Source organism: Thrips palmi, unplaced genomic scaffold (genome assembly GCF_012932325.1).
Source record: "Thrips palmi isolate BJ-2018 unplaced genomic scaffold, TpBJ-2018v1 HiC_scaffold_10, whole genome shotgun sequence".
NCBI classification, from domain to species: domain Eukaryota; kingdom Metazoa; phylum Arthropoda; class Insecta; order Thysanoptera; family Thripidae; genus Thrips; species Thrips palmi.
Genome location: NW_023144621.1, coordinates 13,308,227 through 13,332,292, shown reverse-complemented (window position 1 = coordinate 13,332,292; position 24,066 = coordinate 13,308,227). Strand labels below are relative to the sequence as shown.

The window sequence follows — 24,066 nt, the reverse complement described above, 5'->3', positions numbered from 1 at the left end:
GGCCCTAGAAAGCAAGCCGCGGGCAGCCTGGGCCGAGGATGCAAGCGGCTTCGGCCACCGCCTCGGCCACCGCCTCGGCCACTGCCCCCTCACTTTTTCCCACCCTTTCTTTGTATCGCACGCGCGCGCACACACACGCACACGCACACACACACGCACACACACATATCCACCCACATCCAGACAGACAGACACACAAACACCGTAACTTCGATACTACTTTGTTGTTGCGGCCGTCCTGTGCAACCGAGCCCAGGGTTGGAATGAGACGGAAGAAGGAGGAGGAGAAAGAGGAGGACGAGGAGGACGAGGAGGACGAGGAGGACGAGGAGGACGAGGAGGACGAGGAGGACGAGGAGGACGAGGAGGACGAGGAGGACGAAGAAGAAGAGAGAGAAGAGAGAGAGAAAGAAGAAAGAAGAAGAAGAAGAAGAAGAAGAAGAAGAAGAAGAAGAAGAAGAAGAAGAAGAAGAAGAAGAAGAAAAAGAAGAAGAAGAAGAAGAAGAAGAAGAAGAAGAAGAAGAAGAAGAAGAAAACTCCATACATTCCACGCGTCCTAACCAAATGCCTCCCCTAAAAAAAATAAACGCAACGCCAAAAAAAATTTAAAAAAAATCGGCCAGCAATAAATCCAATCCCGTCCAGTGCGCGGCCTATGCCGTATGTATGAAGAAAAGTGAAAAAAGGAAAAAAGGAAAAAATATCCGATAATGGGACACGGTGGGAGGTCCTGTCCAGGCTTTGGTCCAGGCGGAAGGGTTCGAGCGCCACGTAGCGCCACGCAGCAGCGCGTCGTGTCGCCGCGGTGTGGAACGCCGAGAGAGAACCCCCGACGTCACACGGACCGTTTGAGAGCATCTCATCAAACTTGGAGGAAGTAAGAAGCAGCCAGGGCCTAACGCCAAAAGCAGGGGCTGCCTCTCCCGAAACTAACTACTACACCGCGCCACTTTGGCCCGTCCCGGTGTACACAAAGTCCTGCGTCGCGAGTTCGAAGCCCGGCAGCGGCAGATTACCACCCGTTTTGTTTTGTTTTTTTCCACGGGGGCCGGCTTTCCTCACGACATGATGAGTGGAACAACTGTGAATCTGGCTAGCCAGGGGGCGGCGCGGGGGCGGGCCGCCGCCGTCGCGTTTGCCGCCCAGCCCGCGCTGGACCTCCGCGTTGTCTGCCTCGATGCGCTCAATTGAACATCCCCCACGCCGCCCCCGCGCCACCCCCGCGCCGCCCCCGCGCCGCCCCCGCAACGACATGACGACGCCACGCGCCCCAAAGCCACGGCACTGATCTGTCTGCACAAGCACCGGCCACTGGGTCCGCACCAGGGCGGCCCCCACGGCACACTGCGTCAGCGCGACCTCACACCACTGATGTCGCTGTCACTTTCTCGCTCTCTCTCTTTCTCGTACATACAGGCGCTCTCTCTCTCTCTCTCTCTCTCTTCTCTCTCTCTCTCTCTTCTCTCACACACACACAACACACACACACACACACACACTCAAGAAGGACCAAACCAAGCGTGGCTGCAAATTTCCGTGTCCTAAATGGTCATTTAAAAAGAACAATAAAACAGTTTAAAAACTTAAAACCCAACATTTTGTGCGACATCTGTCCAAGTTTCCTGCTTGGTTCAAATTTTTTTTTTAAAATCAGACGTCTTAATATTTTTTTCAAGTTGAAGGAAAATAAGGTTGGGCGTCATGATGCGCGCAAACACGCACGTCAAGTGCTGCGCAAAGGCGGGCCGGCTCGGCGTAAGCTCATGACAATGCCGATTTAAGGGAAAGGGGGATGGGGATGAAAACTGGGCATTAGAAGGAGAAGGACGAGGACCGCGAAGGAGAGGATCCCTCAAGGCCGCGCCGCGAAGGGGGGGGGGGGAGGGGAGGGGGAGGGGGTTACAGCCAAGTTGGTGGTGGCCACTCATGCGTGGTCGGAAAGCCGGATTACAACTTGACAAGGACGGTGGCGGGCTGGTCGCGCTGCATCCCGATGGACGGAAGCCCCGCCCCGCCCCGCCATGCCGCAATCACGGAATTAAGGCACTTACAGGGCAGGTGGGGTGCAGGCAGGCCGCAGGGAAGGCCGACGGACAGACAGACAGACAGACAGACAGACACAGACAGAAAGAGCAATCAGGCGGGGGTGTCGCAGCAGCAACATCCGTGTCCGGTGGGGTCCGGTGGGGTCCGGTGGGGCCGGGGGCAGTGTGCGCAGTCCGGAGGAGGAAGAGGAGGGGGCGCTTCGGGGGCAGTTCGGAACCAGGTAGCGTGGAAAGGGCGGTGTTACCGTGTCCGGTAAGAGAGTCCAATCTGGTTGCAGTCAAAGGCCATCCTCAATGGGTTGGTATTCTTCAGACCTCATGCCCCGCCTCTAACCACCACCATTTTGGGATCAGTAACCTCACAAACTTGGTCAAAAAGTGATTGAATCTCAGAAAGTAAAGTAATTCAAACAAATTTAGTGCGTAGTATTGGCACAAAGTTCATTTCGTACACTACCGCCAAATTCCCTTGCGAGAAATTTCGAGTGTAGACGCCGCGAGTAGTGCGGAGTATGGAGTGGGGTGGCCTTGCCGTTAGACACGGCCACAAGACACGGCGGGGTGGTGTGTGTGTGGGGAGGGGGGGGCAGTAGGGGGCACGCACTTCCTGTGACGGGCTGGCCTCGGCCCCTGCCATCCCCTGCGGCCATCCCTGTCCGTCTCTCTCTCTCTCTCTCTCTCTCTCTCTCTCTCTCTCTCTCACACACACACAGCAATCCTCCGGGATGTGTTGTGTGGCGCTGTGCGCACGGATGAGCCCAATAGCTGTCACCTCTCCGACATTATTGAGCCTTGTGCCCCTTGTGCGTGGCCTGCCTGGCGGTCCGGCCTGGAGTCCAGGCCCGGCTGGACCACTGTAAGGCCGCACAGTTGGCCAGAAGACCGGCGGAGGCGGCCAAAACTCAAGACGGTTTTGAGCTTCAGAGTTGCGAAATGGAACTCGAACCGAACGTGTGAACCCACCAATGGATTGCTCTCCGAACGAGGAATCCATAGGTGGAGTCACACGTTCGGTTCGAGTCCTGTTTAGCGACTCTGGAGCTCAAAACGCGTCTAGAGTTTCGGCCGCCTCCACCGGTCTTCTAACCCACTGTGGGCCGCGGCCTTTTCCTGTGGCGCTGCTGCAGACCCCAATCAGGCGATGCGTTTGAATGGCAGTGCTGGGACAACGGAAAAGGAAACAGGACGAACTGGGTGGGGTTTGAACGCGGGACCCACGTCGCTAGCGTCGCTACGCGCGCTACGCTCGCGGCCGAGCCAAGCCGCAGCCAACCCGCATTCGACCAGGTCGGCTTTTCGGTCGAGTCGGAACAAGGTGTAGGCGGCCCGGCCCCGCATTCAAAACACTGCCCTCAAAGCGCCTCTAGGCTCTCCAAGCAAAAGGCTTAGCCAAAAATGGCTCGGCCAAAGGGCCTTTAGCCAAAAGGGAAGCAAGACCTTCCGATGGCCGCCGAGGGCTCCGTCTCTCTCGCACTCCGGCGGGGCGGGCGGGGCGAGCCGCGAGTGCGACAGAGACAGAGCGACGAAAGCACTCTTCGGAATCGGCCCGGCGCACAGTGTGCCGGCCAATCCGTCATTCCTTTTTGCGGGGCCAGCCCCGGCAGCCCCGGCAGCCCCGGGCAGCGTCCCGACGGCCCAAAGGGAGAGGACGGCGTTCGAAGTGTCCCCCACCCCCACCCCCTTTTTCCAGTGTCCCCCCAAGGGGCTCTCAAGGGCCGCTCAAGGGGCCCAGGGCGGAACGGCGGGGCGGCGCGGCACAAAGATATCCACTGACAGAAACGGTTTTCGCAAATTAGAAACGGCGATAGTCTCTACTTTTAATCGCCAGTCTGAGAGAGAGAGAGAGAGAGGGGGGGGGCGAACCCCACCGCAGCACCAGGCATCTCTGTCGGACCTCCACCCACACCGGCAGCCCAGCCCGTTCACGCCCCCTTCTGTGTATGTGTGTGTGTGTCTCTCTCTCTCTCTTATTCTCTCGCAACGCAGCGGGTGCGTTCCGATGGGTCGAGCCAACGCATAAATTTTCATCCCCAAACGCAACAATGCAATTTCTCGCGTGTGGCCGTATTGGCCAGGCTGGCCGGCCTGGCTATGCCCGGCATGCACCGCCGCCGCGCATTACTCGGCCAGGGAAATTGGCGGGAAATTGGCGGGAAATTGCCCGCGAAACGCGTCGGGTTGGTCAGCCTGCCCACACTGCGTGGAAGTCCGCAAATGACGAAAAATGCCGACGTCCGTCCTGCTGTGTGCGTAGTGTGGCCAGTCCGGCGGCCCCTGGCACACCCCGTCTGTCCGTCCGTCCGTCCGTCCGTCTCGCTCCATAGACTCCCGCCCCTTGCGCCTTTTTGTCTCAGAAGTCCCCCACCCCTTCCGCCCGTGCAGCGCCAAACCAGAGCCAAAACCTTTGGCGCCAAAACTCGGTGCGGCGCTGCCTGCCCTGGCTGGCTGCCTGGCTGGCTGGCTGCCTGCCTGGCTGGGCCTGGCTGCCTGCCTGCCTGGCTGCCTGCCTGGCTGCCTGCCTGGCTGCCTGCCTGGCTGCTGCTGCTGCCCGCCTGCTGCTGGCTGCTCCTGCCTGCCTGGCCTGGCTCCCGCCTGGCTGCCTGCCTGCCTGCCTGGCTGCCTGCCTGGCTGCCTGCCTGGCTGCCTGCCTGGCTGCCTGCCTGGCTGCCCGGCTGCCGCTGCTAATGCACACCCTCCATGACCCTGGCAGCCTGGCAGTAAAAAGCACACCCCCACCCCCTGCTCGGCCTCCGCGGCCCATCGCGGCACACGAGTGAACACACCCCAGTTTTTCTGGAAAACAACAGATTGGCAGCAGGGAGGCACGTCAATCTGAGAGAGAGGGAAAGGGGGGGGGGGGGGGGGACTGGGGAACGGGGTGTAGAATGAGCGCGCGCGACAGCATCTCATTCTTCGCGTCCCCCGAGCTGCTCTCTCTCTCTCTCTCTCTCTCTCTCTCTCTCTCTCTCTCTCTCTCTCTCTCTCTCTCTCTCTCTCTCTCTCTCTCTCTCTCTCTCTCTCTCTCTCTCGGTCGGGCTCCCCAGAGAGGACGCCAGAATTTAAGATTTGCTATGAATGGACCACTCTCTACCCGGCGCGGCGTGCGGCAAAGCGGGGAGAGAGAGAACCAGAGAGCGAGAGGGGGCCGGGATAGAGAGAACCAAAGAGAGAGACAGAAAGAGACGCCTGGTATAGAGAAGTCGAGGCGCAGCGTGCCGCGCCCATTCGAAGGCCTCATGATAAAAGAGCATTCGACGATGGGTCTCCAGGCGTACGGCGGGGGGGGGCGGGGCGGGGCGGGCGGGCGGCGGGCGGGGCGGGGCGGGGCGGGGCAGACCCGCGGCCCACTCGGGCCATCCCCTAGCGATCAATCATGGACGCCGAAAAGCGAAGGAACAACTTTGAATCCTGGCGGTGGTGGGCGTGAGCGGCGTGCGCGCCACTGTTGACTCGGACAAGCAAATATACACCCCGAACCCCGAGGAACAAAAATAGCCGCACGTTTTACAAGTTGTTTCGCACCGAGAAAATAAGTTTTTCAAACACAGATTAAATTTGTATAGGACACGATTTTTTAGAAACGTGTGAGCGCCGCCGCCGCCGCCGCCATATAAGATTAAAGCACAACCACAATGTTCCCTTTCCTTTTTTTATCAAATCCCGAAAGGATGACTCGTTACTCCGGGGCCGTACGCAACACAACAGTAGTGTTCCAGCCCGCGTCGGATTGGCCACGCCACGCCGCGCCGCGCTATGCCACGCTACGCCGCGCCACGCCACGCCGCGCCACGCCACGGCCCTACGAATTCAACGACGGGTATTGTATGGCATGTGAAGCCCTCCTGAACAGGATAGCGGTGTAGGGGGGGAGGGGGAATCAAGAAGGGCCGACCGCAGCCCAGCGGCGTGCACCATCGGGGCGTTCCGCGTTCCTCCGGGGCGTTCCTCCGGGGCGTTCCTCCGGGGCGTTCCTCCGGGGCGTTCCTCCGGGGCGTTCCTCCGAGGCGTCCCTCCGGGGCGTTCGCCCGGCCCAGCAGCCAGGTGAGAATGCCGTCAAAGACAAGTGCACGCGTTTTACTTGCAAAATTATCCTCGTTTTTTTGTGTTTAGTTTCAGGGAAACGACTTCGCTGCGGTGTCGAACTGAGTTCCGATCTTCAAAAGGACAAAAGACGGGGATTGTTGGAAGGAAGGGGAAAAAAGGCATTCCCCGTCGGGAATTGAACCGACGAAGGTCGCTTCCCAGCCACCTGCTGTGCGGCCGGTGCGCTACTGCGCACGGCTACGGAAGAGAACGCACTCAAGTGACCAAAAATGAACCAGTTTGCACATTTAACATCAAATTCTCGACAAAAGAAGGCTGCTGCTGATTTTTAAAAACACATTTTAATTTTTTAATTTCCCAATTTAAATCTGTCACTAATACCACGCCAGTTACAACCAGAAGACTACAGCTCCAAAACCCCGCACCGTTGAATTCGAGCGCAGCGAAACAAAATATGAGCCAACATTCCTCGCCACTTTTCCGCCACTCTGCCGCACGGCAACTCAAGTCGGCATGAGTTTTACTCGTTTTACTACCGCCAGGACGGCAATTTTTTGTTTGAAACCGCTCGACCACTGCGAAGCCTGCGGAGCCGGGCGGAAGCCCGCGGCGGAACGGAACTGCATCGCGGCGGAGAGGGGAGGAGAGAGAGAGAGGGGGGGGGGGTCTGAGCACAATGTGCCTCTGCAAAGGAAACGGCCACGACGCCGAGGTGCGATTCAAAAGGACGCCGCGCCATGGCAGCGCAGGGGGCTCGGCGACGCGGCCACGCTCCACGGCAAGGTGCTCGCCGGGCAGGCGGGCGTGGCGCCTGATAAGAACATTTCGGGGCGGGGCGGGGCGGGGCGGGGCGGGGCGGGGCGGGGCGGGGCGGGGCGGCGACCTGGCGCAGCATCCGTCCGTCCGGGCCCTACGGCCGCACATACTACCGACTCCGCCGCGGTCCGCGACCGTCGCGGTACCCCCTTCCCCTCCCTCTTCCCCTCCCCCTCTTCCCCTCCCTCTTCCCCTCCCCCTCTTCCCCGCCTCAGTCGCCGCCGCCGCCGCCGCCGTCCACTCCGGGCAACGTCCCCACCGACGCCGTGCTCCGCGGCGAGGAGCAAGGTGAGGGGCAAGGTGAGAGGCAAGTTGAGAGGCAAGGCGAGGGGCAAGGTGAGAGGCAAGGCGAGGGGCAAGGCGACGGGCAAGATGGTGGGGGCAAGGCTCGCCGCGTTGCCTGTTTACCAACAGGCCCACGTGGTGGTACCCGCCAGGCCGCCACACAGTGGGCCAGAAGACCGAGGGAGGCGGCCAAAATTCTAGACGCGTTTTGAGCTCCAGAGTCGCTGAACAGGACTCGAATCGAGCGTGTGACCCCACCAATGGATTCCTCGTTCGGAGAGCAATCCATTGGTGGGGTCACACGTTCGGTTCGAGTCCCGGTCAGAGATTCTGGAGCTCAAAACGCGTCTAGAGCTTTGGCCGCCTCCACCGGTCTTCTGGCTCACTGTGCGCCAAGCGGCCAGCAGGCTGATTCCAAGAGTCCTTTTCGTCGCTCTGTCTCTCTCACACTCATGGGGCGCCCCGTAGGCCTACGAGTGCGAGGAGAGGCAGAGCGATGGAAACGACTCCCTGAATCAGTCCGCAGGCGGCCAGCCGGAGGCCAGCCCGTGGTGCGGTACCCGCGCGGTACCGGCACTCCAGCACGCCGTCGCCGGCAGGTGTGCGAGTCTGTCTGTCTGTCTGTCTGTCTGTCTGCCTGTCCGCTCGGCCGTCCGGCAGGCCGTCTAGTCGTCAGTCAGTCTGCCTGTCTATGGAGGTGATCAAAGAGCTGCGGGTGCAGCAGGGCCCGCTGTGTGTGTGTGGGGGGGGGGGGGCCTCTGATGAAATGCCATGCTATTTCGGAGGTCCACTGTCAAAAGGCAAAGGCTCTTTGTTCCTATTCACATTAAATCGTGACAATCAAAGGAGTTAAACGGCGTTAAAAATTGAAAACTTGAAAAACAATTTATTTTACTTTCGAAAGCAAAATTCAACATGTATAGGTCCTTAGCAGTGTGTGTGTGTGTGTGTGTGCGTGCGTGCGTGCGCGCGCGCGCGCGCGTGTGTGTGTGTGTGTGTGTGTGCGTGTGTGTGTGTGTGTGTGTGTGTGTGTGTGTGTGTGTGTGTGTGAATGCGCGAGCGAGCGTCTGTGGTCCCTCCTGAAAGCAAATGTTCCACCAAGAGGCAGCACCTCTCTGCAATTTCCTTCAAAAAGGTAAAAAGGAAAGGTAAAAAGAAAAAAATTACAAAAAGTAAAAAGTCTGCCTAAAAAGTGTATAAGACGGTCGAGCACACCCGAATGGGGCAAGGGTGAAAGGTGGAGGGAGAGAGGAAGAGAGTGGAGACGCGACGTCGCGCGGGGGCGAAAGACGCAGCAGGCTGTTTCCGAGCAGTGTCGCTCTGTCTCTCTCGCGCCCCTTGCGGCCTACGGTCCGCCCCATGAGTGCGAGAGGGACAGAGCGACGAAAGCACTGGTGAGGCGACGGCGGGTTAATCACCTGGAAAAGTGGGCCGCAGACGGTTTCCACGTGCTGCCTGCGTCTGGCTGGCCTGGCTGGCTGGCCATTGCACGAACAGCGTTACAGTGCTGATGCTGAGCTGGCCTCGCCTGGCCTCGCCTGGCTCCCCGGCCCTTCGGCCGCATGCGCGGAGCACCCAGGCCCAAGGCTGCCCAGGGCCCGGTCACGTGGAAACCTGCAACTTCGGACGAGCTCGGAAAAGCCGGCAAAGTCCGGCGATTCACAGAGGCGTCCCTGGCCCCCTCGTCATCGTCATCGGCGGGGGGCGGCAAAATCTGCAGGACTGCAGTGATGGTGGCTCATCTCGAAAAGGGGAGCGTGTCCGGACACCCCGACTGCATTTCGAGCTCCGACTCACTGCACAATGGGCCAGAAGACCGGCGGAGGCGGTCAAAACCCTAGACACGTTTTGAGCTCCAGAGTCGCTAAATGGGACTCGAATCGAACGTGTGACCCCACCAATGGATTCCTCGTCCGGAGAGCAATCCATTGGTGGGGTCACACGTTCGGTTCGAGTCCCATTCAGCGACTCTGGGGCTCAAAAACGCTTCCGCGATGCTGACCGCCTCCACCGGTCTCCTTCCTCGTATTTTCGCCCGCTCCCTGACCGGCCATGGCAGGCCATGGCACGCCAAACCGACAAAAGATGAAGTCCCTTTGAGGCACCGCCGGCCGTGCCACGAGACGTGCCACGGGGCCACGGAGCGAAAGAGCGCCGCAAAGCGCAAAAAAACAACACCGCCAAAACGAGAGTCAAACTGGTGAGCAAATTCAAAAAACGACCGCCTCGCCGTTTATTTCTCTAAATTAGCCTCATCCTTTCATTTTAGTACTTCGGGAAGCCTTTCTGACTTGCTATCTGTCGACAACAACGGCGTGACGCTTAAAAAAATAACTTGCTAACTCTTTTTTTTTTATTCCGCCGCTGCGCCTTACTGGGGCATCATTCGCCCTATCATTCACTTTTAAAACAAAAGCCCGCGCTGCGGAAAACCGTTTTCCGCGATTCCCTCCCTTTCTCCTCTTTTTCACCACCGCCTGCCTTTCCCTTCCACAAGATACACAATATAAAGCGCATTCAAAGGGCGCGCTGGTCCAGGTACGGCATCATGATGAAGAAGGAGTCAAGGGCGCGGGCGGGGCGGGGCGGGGTGGGGCGGGTAATTTTTCAGCACCCCCGAAAGACAGGGCATTATACGGCTGGTCGGAAAGAAGGGAAGACCGAGACCTCCCCGGCGATGGAAAGCAAACAGATCACGGTCAGCGGCGTAATCACATTCATGCCATTAGGAAGGAACCCACTCACCCCGCCAACGGGCCCGGTGTTGTTTCTATGCCGTGGCATCGCAGTGGTGAAATGCATGCTTTTCAAAGTTTCAAAGTTTGCCGAATATATGGGTGACGGGGCGACGTCAAATTCGTGTCATTGGTGGAAAAATCTCCCCATGCGCATAGTCTTTTTGCTTTTTTCTGCCCCTCCCCCCTCCACCTTTCTCCTCCCTCTCTCTCTCCCTCACCCTCTCTCTGACAATGTTTTGACACCCATCTTTCCGACGCTGAGGGCCCAGCCACCCCCCGCGGCGATTACGCGACCCTCACTTAAAGATGACGGGCCGTTCGTTCGCCGGGCCTCGTCGGCCTCCGCCTTCGGCCTTCGGCTCGCTTCGGCCGATGCAAATTCGGCCGTTTGTAGTCATGGCTTCGCGGCCTCGCCGTCGTTCGACAGCAGCAGTCACAGACAAACCCCATCCCGGTTGAGTTATCAGGCGGACAATCCGGCACGGAATTTGCCCTCCCTTGTCACCCCGGCGTGGCGTGGCGGGGCGGGGCGGGGCGGGACGCTGCGGCGAGGCACGGGGTAGTCATGTTTCCTTTGTTTCTTGTACCCTCCTTCCTTCGACGTCCCCGACGTCCCCGACGTCCCCGACGTCCCCGACCCTCGGCGGCTCGGAGGCTGCTCTATCCCGCTCCGGTCGGGTCACTCGGCTGAATGCTGAAAAGCCACCTAGACCCGCGGCGCGCGCACAGGCCTTGCTGCCCCACCCCGCCACGCCCCGCCACGCCGGGGACGATTCATAGCCACCTCGCCCGGCGCGGCCCGGCGCGGCCCCCGGCGCCCTCGGCACACAGAAGGTCCGATTGTCTCAACGCCCTCGCGACAAGCCCCCCGTCTCCACTGGAAAACTGTATAATACGGACGGATTAGGCAAATTGGCTACGGGGCGCCATTGGCTGCGGTGGCGCGGAGACACGCCCCAAATTGGGTTGCCTACTTGGAGGGAGGCTGCCTGCGGCCGCCCCAGCCACTGTTATTGGTTGATCCAGGGATCCAATCGAAACAGCGAGCGGAAAAAAAAATCGGAACCTCGATCGGGTGTCGAACCCGGGAACCTCGTCGTGAAAAAACAAGCTCCTAGTGCGCTCGGCTACCGGCGAGGGCACCACACCGCGACCCAATTCCTTGGCGTGACACGGGCCCGCGAGCGCTACACTGCAGTCCGGCTCTTCTGCTCCGCAGAGCGCCCCCATAAGTCACAAAAAAGAATCGCCAAACTTCGCTACTCGACGCCGCAAAGTTGGGGCAGCGTTCCGCAGAAGTGTAACACACGGGGTCTCGCGCTTGCGCCGAAAAGGTGCCGAGAGAAGGGGAGGGGTGGGGGGAGGGGGGGAGAAGGGGCAGAGAGGCAGAGACTCGAGGGCCCAGCAAACACGCGGACTGGCTGACATACCTGTAAACACGCGCTGCTAGACAATTCGAGCAACTCGTTGAGCTGTGCGAGACTGGCCGTGTCCCTCGCACTCACGGCGCCGACGTGGCGCCCGTGGGGGTGCGAGAGAGACAGCAAGCGGCCCCGTTCGGTCCGGGCCCTGATTCCGCTTTGATTGCTTCACTTCCATTAATTGATTTTTGCTGAGGCCGCTGAGGCCCCCCAAGCCGCGCGGCTCGGCGAGGCTCGCCCCAAGCCCCGGCCAAGCCATTGGGCACCACACTGGACGCCCCAATACTGCAAGATGGGGAGGGCGGGCCGCCTCGGGCCGCCCGGGGGAGGGGAGGGGCGCACAGTGGGCCAGAAGACCGGTGGAGGCGGCCAAAACTCTAGACGCGTTTTGAGCTCCAGAGTCGCTAAATGGGACTCGAATGGAACGTGTGACCCCACCAATGGATTGCTCTCCGAACGAGGAATCCATTGTTGGGGTCACACGCTCGATTCGAGTCCTGTTTAGAGACTCTGCAGCTCAAAACGCGTCTAGAGTTTTGGCCGCCTCCACCGGTCTTCTGGCCCACTGTGGGACGGGGGGGATGCCACTGGAAATTACAGGCCCTACAGGCCGCAGAGCTATTCCCCACTCACAAGACCGAGAACAAACTTCCAAGTGCCAAACATGCGAGGCCTCGCAAAGTGAGCTCCGATCCGGACTGAACGGGGTTCGAACCCTCGACCCTCGTCAGCAGAGTTGCGCCCGACCGCAGACCACTCGGCCCTCTGCTTATGCATGCACCCGCCGGGCCTTCCACCGGCCGCAGACTTCGCAGCGCACTTGTTAGCGCTTCGGACAATCGCACCCTGGGTCCGGGGTTCGACTCTCACGAACGATTTATGCTTTGGGTGAAATGGCGCATACTGCGGTTGGACCACCCCTAGCCCCACAACAGTTTCATTATATTTTCTGTCTTTAAAACCCTTGTCGAGTCATTTCTATTAGCGATTCATTTCAACAAACGGTACGGTACTTTTCTCTCGACGAGAACCCTGGCCTGGTTGCCGGAGGTCTCGGCGGAGAGGCGCGCCCCTGGAGGGCCTGCAGGACTCCCTGGAGGTCTCCCTGGAGGTCTCCCTGAGGCACTCCACACCTAACGAGGTATGACAGGGCTTCTGTACGGAGCGCAAACACCCCGGACAAGTAGCAGCACCCTGCGGTAGCGCAGCAGGAGAGAGAGGGGAGAGAGAGAGAGAGAGAGAGAGAGAGAGAGAGAGAGAGAGAGAGAGAGAGAGAGAGAGAGAGAGAGGCGTGTGAGAAAACGGTGCCGGGACCCCGGCCACATCCCGCAAGGCCGGGGCGCCGCATCCTGCAGCCCTGCGGCACTTGCAGGGCCTTTGCTAGCCTTGCCAGGCCTTGCCTGCCGGCCTGCCGCCGGCCGGTCGCCCCGTGAGAAAGTCCCCCTCTAATGTGGGAAGTTTTGACTTTGTTTCTAGATCGGTGACTGGGAGCAGGGCAAGCAGGGCATGGAGACGTCGCCGTCCGCGTCGTCCGAGGGACGTCCAAGGGACGTCCGAGGGACGTCCGAGGGGGCCAGAGTGCTGTTTTGTTTTATTTGGAGCGCGCTGGGCGGTTCTCCTCCGCAAACAGCGCCAAACAGCCGGACGGAGAGAGACAGAGAGAAGTGTGGCGGAGAACGACCCGGCCAGACATTTTGGTAGCGCAGCAGCAAGCCGTAGACTGAATCCGAGAGCCGTCTTCGTCGCTCTGTCCCTCTCGCCCCTACACAGGAAGCCCCATGGCCCATGCGAGCGAGAGAGACAGGGGTCTGCAGCACGGCGCGGCAGTGCAGTGCGCACCTTTGCCGGAATGGGTCCCGCAACTCGTCCCGACGATTCGAAAACTTTCACGGCGGCAACGCAACTCTCCGCAGGAAGAACACAATCAAAATGGCCGCATGCACCCGGAAAGGCTCGCACACACTGTGTGACGTCACCCCGTGTCGCCAACGCGGCCAAACTCCGACCACTTTTGTGACGCGTTTCAAGCGAGAGAGGACGCTTCGGTGGGTCGGAGGACGCAGTCATTCGGAGCAGTGCTGTTTCTCTCTCTCTAGAGCGGGGCCTACCCGCAGGGGTGAGAGAGAGACACAGGCGACGACAGCACTGTTCGGAATCAGTCTGCTGGCGGGCATTACACCTGTTCCTGCGGGAACAAGGGAACCTGAAGGGAGCGGGGCAGTCCTTCCCCCCCCCCCTTTCTCTCTCCCCCTCTCTCTCTCTTACCTCCAGGCCCTAATGGGCCACAGCCCAGTGTGGGAATCTCAGACCGATGCCCAGCGGCGAGCCCAGGCCAAGGGCCCAGGCCAAGGGCCCAGGCCCCGCTCGGTCCGGCCCGTTCGGCTGGAACAGCTCGGGAGATGTAGCGTGAGGCGCCACACACACATACGCGCGCGCACACACACGCTCACACACACACACACATACATACACGTACACATACACGTACACATGAACACACACACACACAGGGTGCAGATTGACCCGGCCACACTTTGGGAATGAATCGTGAATGCGACAATGCGACGGAAACCACCAATAAACCTCCCCATTCTCCGTTTCCTCCCTGCTTCACAGTGGTGCGTCCTCGCGTCCTAATCCCTTCCAGTCCGGCGGCCCTAGGCGGTCCTAGGCGGCCCACAGTGGGCCAGAAGACCGGCGGAAGCGGCCAAAACTCTAGACGCGTTTTGAGGAACAGAGTCGCTAAGCAGGACTCGAACCGAACGTGTGACCCCACAAATGGATTCCTCGTTCGGAGAGCAATCCATTGGTGGGGTCACACGTTCGGTTCGAGTCCCATTTAGCGACTCTGGAGCTCAAAACGCGTCCGGGACTTTCGTCGCCTCCACCGGTCTTCTGGCCCACTGTGGGGCGGCCCTGGGCAGCCCTCACGCACGGCCCACCCACAATCTCTTTTGACATCACAACCTACATCAGTGACAATTCCCCCATCCTCCGTGATAAGACCGGCCGACCCCTCTCCCCTGACCGAAGTTGTTCCCGGAGAAGAACAAGAACTGGAAGAAGGAGGAGGAGAGACGGATCCCTCACCATATCTCTCCCTCCCTCTCACTAACTCCCTCACACAAACACACACACACACACACACACACACACACGCGCGCGCGCGCGCGCGCGCGCGCTCAGTGTGTGTGTGCACACTTGTTCGCCTCTCATTCAAATGCACCACGCCGCGCCACGCCAAAGAAACGAAATCTATTACAGAAACAAGTTTGCAGACACAGCAAAAACTTGGCCCTACCTGGAGGCTAGCTAGTTCTCTGCCAGTCGCAATTACGCGTCAGGCAACTTTGCTAACGAGGACTCCTCCCCCACTTCTTTTTGTGCAGCCACCAAATTTTCAAAGTTTCCAACTTGAAAACACAATGGGCTAACAACGTTCTCGTGTGTTAACAACACGGCACGGTCCCGGCTTCTCATCCGACCCTTTTCTTTTATGCAGCCCCTATTATTCACACTGCTAATCACCTTTCCATCCTGCCCGTCTGTCTGCACATCCCTCACTGGGAATGGTACATCAGATGATCCACCTCTCAGTTGATCCACCGATATTTCTTCTTTGGAAACAGTGATAGAATCTTTTCTGACACATAGCTATTGTGAGCAGCAGACTTTCGAATTTTCGACAATCCTAACTGTCAGAGCAGATCTAAGACAATCCTAACGGTCCTAACTACACACCACGTGAATAGCGGCCTTTTCTCAAAGTCCGTGACGCCATCATGCTTCATAAAATTATTCGCTGAAGGGCTTGTCACGAAGTTTCATCCATATAGAAACACGTGGACATGGTATTTCAGAGATATCGAGATTCACTGTTTTGCAGTGCAGATAGTTCATGAGCACTCTTAGTTAAATACCTCTGCAGTAAGGATAGTTGTAAATCTGCACTGACAAGATTGCTTAGATCTGCTCTGGCAGTTGGGATTATTCTATAATTAGCACGCGTCGAAATAAGAGACGAATGGACAGAGTCGTGCATGTTAAAAGGGAAAACAGACACAATTTGCCCCCAAAAAATGCTTCAAAAGATTGAAAAGCAAGAGGCGTAAGTCAACGTGAGGCTGAGAGAGTGTCTGCTTCGCCTCCAACCCTCCCTCCTCCTCCTCCCCCGTTCGACACGTGACAGGACCATTTCCACGAGATATATCCTGATGCCGAGAAAATCTTGCAGTCACGTTCAGACGCGTCCAGAGCTGCAGCGATCGGAACTGGGCTGGGCCGAGCCATGGCCGGGCCTAGCAGCTCTAAGGACTACAGGAGGGGCGTGGCTGGGCAGGCTACAAGGCAGGCAGCCAGGCAGCCAGGCACAACAAAGTTGCGCAAAGCCACGTGGGCAAGCGGGGAACCACTCAAAAACTTGGCGTACACAGGATTGTGGGAATGCTCTCGGACGTGGAACATCTCTACCTTATTCGCAACACATTTCCCCTACTTACAGGCATTTTTAACGCCGCACTGTAAATGTCTTACGGTGCACCGACATATTATGGTGGAGATTTTCTCCTACCAACGAAATTCGTCAAAATATCCATAACGTTCAGTGAATTCTCAATGGTATGTTATGAAGTCAGCTGCACCACCATAATATGGAACATTTTCACCATAATATGGAATCTTCACTGTACAACATTTTGAGTGCGGAATGCGAAATTGCCCGGATGTGTTCCCATTTTGTGCAGGTGGTTCTCTCTCGCACCTCCTCGACACGCCCCATGAGTGCGAGAGAGACAGACGGCGGGCTGCCAAGAGGTCACCAAGGACGCCCCCTCGCTGCCCGGCGAGCTTCAGGCGGCCCGAAGGGACCCGCTGGCGCGCTCGCGACCAAAATACACACTTGTATTCGGTTATGTGTTGACCCAGGCCGGGCATCGTATACACTGCTGCTTGTGATTCTCGCTCCCGATTTTAAATATAGCCGCCAACAAATTCGCTCCGCTGCTCCCGCGTCGCCGCGAAAAAGGGGACGTTTTTTGTTGTTCCAGTCTCACAAACACAAACTGTCACACAAGCCGCCCGCGCTCATGAAAACAATGCGACGCCGCCCCCTTTTTTAGGGCGGGGGCGTCGCGACGGTGAATCAATTTTCGTTTGGCATTTGCACTACACCATAAATATTCAGAGCACTGCTGGTGTAGTGGAATTCGCGTGGCGCTCGAACGCGGCTCGGCGCCGCCCCCTTCTTTGGGACAAATTAAATAAAGTCGCGCAAACTAATCCCGAGACGCTGGCAAATGCAAGGGAGCCCGCTTGTCGCTGCACTGCGATTGGCTGGCGGTAAACAGAGGGCCGGCCAATGTCGCTGCAAAATTGCGAGACAGAAAAGCAAAGGGCAGCCCACAGTGGATTTGCCGGAAGACCGGTGGAGGCGGCCGAAACTCTAGACGCGTTTTGAGCGCCAGCGTCACTAAATGGGACTCGAATCAAACGTGTGACCCCACAAATGGATTCCTCGTTGGAGAGAATCCATCGGTGGGGTCACCACTTTCAGTTCGAGTCCCATTTAGCGACTCTGGAGCTCCAAACGCGTGCGGGATTTCGACCGCCTGCACCGGTCCTCTGGCCCACTGTGCGTCGCATCGGGGCAATAGCCGCACAGACATTAGCATAAATAATGCAGGCTGCCGTGTTTACCTCAATCCCGACTTTTCTGCGAATAATGCTCCATGATGTATCGGCGGCGCCACAAATCAGGCTTTGGGGGCGTGGCGGTGCGGGTCTTTGAATCCGCCGTCAACAAGACGGTCACGGCGGCAACTCGGTAAAACACACACACACACACACACACACACACACACAGAGAGAGAGAGAGAGACACACACACACGTGTGCATTAACTGCGGTCTAAAAATATGGCGGCGAACTGGCCGGCGTAAACAGAGGTGGCGTTTACCTACACACGCAGTAGTGCACAAGGGCCGCGCCATGCAGGGAATACCAACTTCGAAGCCAATAAATTGAACGACCCATTATCCAGTTGAGCGATGCAAGACGATGAATTTCAGCAATGCGATTTGCAGCCCGAAAAGATTCCAGTCCTGTCTGTGTCACATGGCAACCACCGCTCGCGAGGAAAGCCCGAAATGGAATCTCTCTGTGGTGTTACGTGGTTCGCGGACGGCCCGCATTAAGATTTGAACAGGCCGGAAGCCTGGCGGGCCTGGCTCCCCAACGAGGTGCGGCTGGCAACCCTATACCACCCTCCGCCGCCCAGCGCCGCCCCAATGAAAGCCGGAAATCCGCGTGGAGTTGCCACTGGGCAAGCAGCAGCGGCCAGTGTGTAGGGTTGCCGCCCGGCCTAGCCTGGTGGACTGTTATCGGCAGCGCGGCTCGCTATTGGCAGAACGCAGTGTTTGGCGGCGCCGCGTGTAGGGTTGCCATCCAACGACCGGACGGCCACCGCCAAGGGCCTCTTGGTGGGCAGTACAGTGGATTTGCCAGAAGACCGGTGGATGCCCTGTGGTGGAGGCGGCCAACATTCCGGTCGCGTTTAGAGCTAGCTGCAGGGTCGCAGAATGGAACTCGAACCGAACGTGCAACCCCACCAACGGATTGCTCTCCGAACGAGGAATCCATTGGTGGGGTCACACGTTTGGTTCTAGTCCTGTTTAGCGACTCTGGAGCTCAAAACGCGTCTAGAGTTTCGGCCGCCTCCACCGGACTTCTGGCCCGCAGCGGGCAGGCCGGGCAGGCATTAGAAATGCAGCCAGCTCAGCACTGCGCCGAGCACGGCGGCGCGGCACACACTCTTGTTTACTTTCTTCTTTATCCCGCCTTCTCCCCGTGATCGGCCCCGCGCGCCCCGCGCCCGCTTCCACCCGTTTTACCTCCGCCAAAAGTTTTGTTTTCCTTGCCAAAGTTTGGCAGCGCGCCCCTTTTTACCGAACGGCTTAGTCCGGCCGGCGATGGCGGCGCGGCGGCGCGGCGGCGCGGCCCGGGCCACGGCGGGCCCAGGGCGGGCCCTTGCAAGCCCCTCTTTCATAGTCCCAACTTTATTGGGTCACGGAGTGCAATGCAGCGAGAGCCAGCGAGCGAGAGAGGGGGAGAGAGAGAGAGAGAGAGAGAGAGAGAGAGAGAGAGAGAGAGAGAGAGAGAGAGAGAGAGAGAGAGAGCAGAGAGGGCCGCCCTGGCCGAACTACTCGCGCGTGGCCTAGCGGACCGCGGCTCCGCGGCCGCGACTGGGAGCGTCTCCCCTCCTCCTGGAGGTCCTGCCGGTCCTGCTGCAGGCCGCGTCGCTACGCGTGGCGCGGTCTCTCTCGCACCCCGACGTGCGCGCGAGAGAGAGGGAGAGAGAGCGAGGCGGCGTCCTGTGGGAAGAAGGGGAAGGGCTTGCGCAACGCGTTCAACACACAATCCTGCTCCCGGCACTGCATAGACCGAGAGTCGCTTTCGTCGCTCTCTCTCTCTCGCACCTTTTCGGGACGCGCCGTGGGTGCGTGAGAGACAGCGCGACGAAAGACGACTCTCGGACTCGGTGGGCTGCGTTCGTTGCACAAAGACCAGCCTTTTACGAGTGTGGCACCGTGCGACAGAGACGGACAGACAGACGTCGCGCCCTCCGCCCTCCTCGCCCCGTCGCGCGGACAAAGTCGATCAGATTCTCGCGTCGCGTTTCTCGACTTCTTCGAGTTGACTTCGTGTCCGGTTGACTAATGAGTCAGGGGGCTGGCTGCTGGGCTGGCTGGGCTGGCTGTCGGCGGGCCGGCCACCCGGCCAGGCGGCCAGCCAGGCAGCCAGGCAGCACGGTCAGGAAGGGATAAGGGTTAGGCCGATTTGAAAACCGAGACGCACGTCCGCAGGGCGTCCGCAGGGCTGGCGGGGCACTCCGGTCAGCTTACATCTTACCTCTCTCTCGCAACCCCTCCCCGCCCCCACCCCTCTTAATCTATCCCCCTCGTTTAATTGATCCCACCTCCGAGTCATTATACAGAATTTACCGCACCGCTGTAATGAACTCCAAGTAAACGCGTATGCTGTTTTTTTTTTTTTCGTGTGGGTGTGTGTCTTTTGTTTATTTTATTTTTTTAACATTATCTCGCTTTCCCTTGCAGTGCGGAGCGCCGGCTATGCTATCCTTGCGGAGCTAGACGTGCGGACGCATACTAATAGCTCACTCACACGGTCACACACACACACACACACACACACTCGAAATTAGAGCAGGACCCCGACGTCACGCGAGGCCCCTCTACGCCTCAATTTCCCAGGTTGTCGGCGCCGCGTCGCGCCGCGTGCCACGGCGCCACGGCGTGCGAGGATGTTTCCCAAACGTGTCAACCCGTCCGTCAAGTGCACCACGGAGTTCCGAGACGGTCGCTGACGCCTCGGTGGCGCAGTCGGAAGGGGCGTGAGACGCCGTGACCCCGCCCGGTAGAAAAGGGGGCGGGGCCGCGGTTCGAATCTCACACACGGCGAGTTTTTATTAGGGGGGTCGCCGAACAGCCGGAGTTCCGGGAGATTCGAATACTGCCCACCTTATCGTTTCCGCACTTTGTCGGCAACCTTCACAATCGTCCAAAATTTTTATTCCCACGGACACACTGCCAGTTCACTCGGAACTTTTATTTTATTTTTCAAAGATTACGTTTTCAACTTATTTTTTTCGTTGAACGCGTTAGCGTGTCGAGGTGGATTTCATCCGCTCTGGCCGAGGCCCCTGCAGTGTGTGAGTGCCGCCCTGCAGTGTGTGAGTGCCGCGTCGGCCCTAAAGGCCCTCGGAGTCCGACTGGTCCAGGAGGTCCGGCCGCGCGGGATGATCCTAGTCTAAGGCGATGCAGACAGACGGGATGCTGTCTTCTCTTCATCTCCGCCGCCGCCCTCCAGGCAGGCCTAGGGCAGGCCTCCAGTCATCGTGACCAGCGCGCAGCACAGTGGGCCAGAAGACCGGTGGAGGCGGCCTAACTTCGAGACGCGTTTTGAGCTCCAGAGTCGCTTAATGAGACTAAACCGAACGTGTGACCCCACCAATGGATTGCTCTTTGAACGAGGGATCCATTGGTGGTGTCACACGTTCAGTTCGAGTCCCATTTAGCGACTCTGCAGCTCAAAACGCGTCTCGAATTTTGGCCGCCCCCACCGGTCTTCTGGCCCACTGCACAGCGCGTACCTGGCCGCGGGCACGCCTACTCAAGGAAAAGGGAGTGGGGGACAAACTTCAACAGCCGCCCACCAAATTTGGCCGACGCACAAAGAGGGCCGAACGCAGCGGCGGTCCTGCAGACCGTCGCTCTGTCTCTCTCGCACCGAGGCGAGACGTTCCACGAGTGCGAGAGAGACAGACTGTCGGCGCGCGCGCCTCAAGGGAGACAAGATGACGGACTCGATCAAGGCCCAGATGAAGGCCTGCATGCCGCCAGAGGCCGTGCCAGAGGCCGCCAGGAGGGGGGGGAGGGGTCGTTGTCTTGCTTACCTGTGTGATCCGAGCTGGAATGCAATCCAGACAATACAGAATCCGATGCAGTGGCGTTGCACTGGCGTTGCACTAGCGAAGCACTAGCACTGCCGGCCGCTTGACACGACACCCTTGCACACTCGCGGTATCCCGGTGGCACACTGTGGCACACTGCGGCGGCACTTCGTAATCCCTTTGGCACTGGCAGGTGTTGAGGAGCCGCAGTCGGAGGAGGAGGAGGGCGAGGAGGAGGAGGAAGAGGAAGAGAGGGGACAATGACTGCTGCGGGCTGCAGCTGCGGCGGCGCGGTGGCGGCGGCGGCGGCAAGACTTGGATGACTAGAAGGACTTGACTGGCTTGACTCGCACCACGCCGGACTGAGACTTGACACGGACTTGACTGGCGCGATGCACTTTCAGTCACTCTGCGGCTGCCTGTCTGACTGAGCGGCGCGCTTCCACCCCAAACGCACGCGAGTACCTAACCTCCTCTCCTCCGACCATCGACTGGCTGAGGCTGAACCCAACTCTGAATGCTTGCTACTCCGCTGGCTCGCCACGGCACGCTGGCGGCGGTGGGGGTGGGCAGGGGGAGGGGTGGGGGCTGGCGCGGCTCGGTCGCTCGGCTCCGCTGCGGGAGCGGCGCGGCGCGCGGAGCGGAGCGGAGGGGCTCGCGGTGGGTGGGTGGGGCTGGGCGGTGAGGCAGAGGCACGCCGGGACGGCCAGCACGGCCGTGGTGTTGTTGCCGAGCCGAGCGGGCCGAGCGCAGCCGAGCCCCGCCGAGCCGAGCCGGGCCGCCGTGACGAGCGCAGCGCGCCGAGCGCAGCCGAGCCGGCCGGAGCGAGCCGGAACCGGAGGATGTAGCGGCGGACCCTGGAGCTCGCAGCCACGCCTGGCATCACTGGCCATCCAGAACCCTTTCGGTACCTGCAGGGCCTGCAGGGCCTGCAGGCTATCTGCCGGTACCTGTCTGGATGAACCGCGGCGCTGCCCCGGCTCGGCTCGCTCCGGCTCGGCTTAGCCCGGCTCGAATGGATGCTGGGCAAGGAGATGATGATTCTATGTGGGCCCTCCTCATCCTCCTCACCTCTGCGGCTCACCACGGCCCGGCGCACGGTACGGCACGGCACGGCACGGCGCGACGCAGGGGTCCCAAGTTATTAAGTCTCACCTCGAGACTCCTCCACAAGATACACCGACCCCGACGTCGTCCAACGGAATGCCTCAGTCGCTTCAAATCCATTGACCCACAGCCAGCTGACTGGGTATGGCACTCCACTGGGGCCGAATTTTTCTTGGAGGCATCGGTCCACGCCGTCCACGCGTTGCTTTCAAGGACAGGAGTTGCTGGTTGGTCATTACGCGTGACTAACAGCGTAAAGTTGGAGTGAAGGTCGTTATTTGACTAAAGCACTACTGTGGCCAAGCTGCGGCAACAACAACAACAACAATCCCTTCCCTTTCCGATGGACTGAATGTTTATGTTCTCTTCATTATTTCCCTCGTCCAGCAAACCATGCACGCAAACTTGTTAAAATTACTATGCATCAACAGCATCGTCGGGAGGGAAGGACTGGTGCAGTAATGAGAGGTCTATTAAAAGTTTTTATCTAGCGCTCGAAACGACGCGGATGGGGAGAAAAATAGAGAAAGCAGGGAAGGGGGTAAGGAGGGGGGGAGGGCGTTGATTAGGGTCCGTGTCGCCATGGCAACGCGATGTCGGCGAAAGCGTTGCCATTGGAGTGTCCGTTTTGCGAAAAACGTCACCGCCACAATGACGTCGTTTACAGTCACGTGACCCCCACCCCCTCCTCCCCGGTCAAATGCCGCTGGGGGAAAAAGTGCGGGCGGTGGGACTTGAACCCGCGTCTCCGCACAAGGGCGAGACTTGTAGACATGTCTCAATGTCGCCGGATGCAAATAGAGAAGTCGAGTGGATTTTTTCCCCCTTTTTTTGTGCCGCTTCGCTGAACGATGAGTTGCCTACCCAGAGGCACGCCGACAGTGTCGCGGGCTCTCCCGGACCAACCACGGCGGTCCGCGGGCTCCACCCTCAAACCGCCAGTCCAATCTACGTCTGCGCGTATGACGCGAAAACAGTGTGGTTTCAATTTTAAACTAGCGGTTGCGGCCGTGCAGAGTGATTGGACCGATAAATGAATAAATCACTTTCCAAGTTATACTTCAACTGGAATGGCCCGTGCACATATACGCACACGTACAAACACACACGCGCACACATACACACACAGACACTCACTCGTGCAGCGCCTTTCCGCGATCGCCTAGCCTCTGCTATTGACAGGTTCGACGCGAGTTTCTGAAATATAACTTGTCTCCCCGGAGGATCGCCTCCCCGCGCAAAGCCAGAGTGCCAAAGGGTGCAGGGGGTGGGGGTGAGTATGATGGGTGGGGGTATGTATGCAGGGATGCGAAGTGGGGGTAGGTGGGGCAGGGACGGGCAGGGATGGGACTCGCGGGGCGCAGACACCACGCTGGGGCATAGTCACAAGATTGATGGCAGGACTCGGGCTACAACTCCCCCTCCCCCCAGTCTCCCACCCCCACAAAATACCCCCACCTTTCCGGCTTGTTTACTGCCCCCCGTCCAAATGGGTTACACGACGTTTTAACTACCGCACCGGAAAAATGACAAGGCCAGAGAAATATGGAGCGGACGCAGTGTTCGAACCGCGGTCAATCCGAACGCGTCCTGATAACCCAACCGCACCGCCGTCGGCGAGGCCGTCGGGCCCTCCGGGCAGTCAACTATTTTCCAGTGTTGGCGCTAAAACATACATAACTATCTCGCGGGTTATTAATGGGATAATGGCGGCGCCAAGCGATTCGGGAGGGTCGTTCCCGTTCCGTCGCGCTGTCTCTGTCGCACTCATGGGCCTCTACGAAGCCGCAAGGCCGCGGGGGTGCGAGAGAGACAGAGCGACCGGTCGGGCCGTCCTCCGCATGTCGGCAAGGAAACTTTGTTGCGTAGTGTCAATGTCCAAAAATTGACATAAAATTTTCATTCAAGTTTTATGCAGTAGGTGGAGGTTTATTGACGATCTACCACCCCCCATTTCGGCCAGTCAATAAAATACGCGACGACTGGGCGGGTGTCGAACCACGGATCCTGTCTTCGGAGATAGCCGGGCTAGTGCGCTCGGCCGGCCAGCAGCAAAGGTGCGGCAAAGTGTGCGGACACCAATATTCGCGACGCTCTCACTGGAAGTGTATAGCGAAGGCTATAAAATGGAATTATTTCCGTAC

General features: G+C 59.0%; 1 protein-coding gene across 2 annotated transcripts in view; it reads right to left on the bottom strand.

The window, feature by feature from the left end:
- Positions 1 to 21,332, bottom strand: part of LOC117654385 (protein turtle-like) — a 90,772-nt gene extending 69,440 nt beyond the window's left edge. For both annotated transcript variants that reach the window (XM_034400987.1, XM_034400986.1), the window contains exon 1: positions 20,819 to 21,332. The gene's annotated coding sequence lies outside the window, so the exon portion shown is untranslated. The remainder of the gene's footprint in view (positions 1 to 20,818) is intronic.
- Positions 21,333 to 24,066: the final 2,734 nt, after the last annotated feature.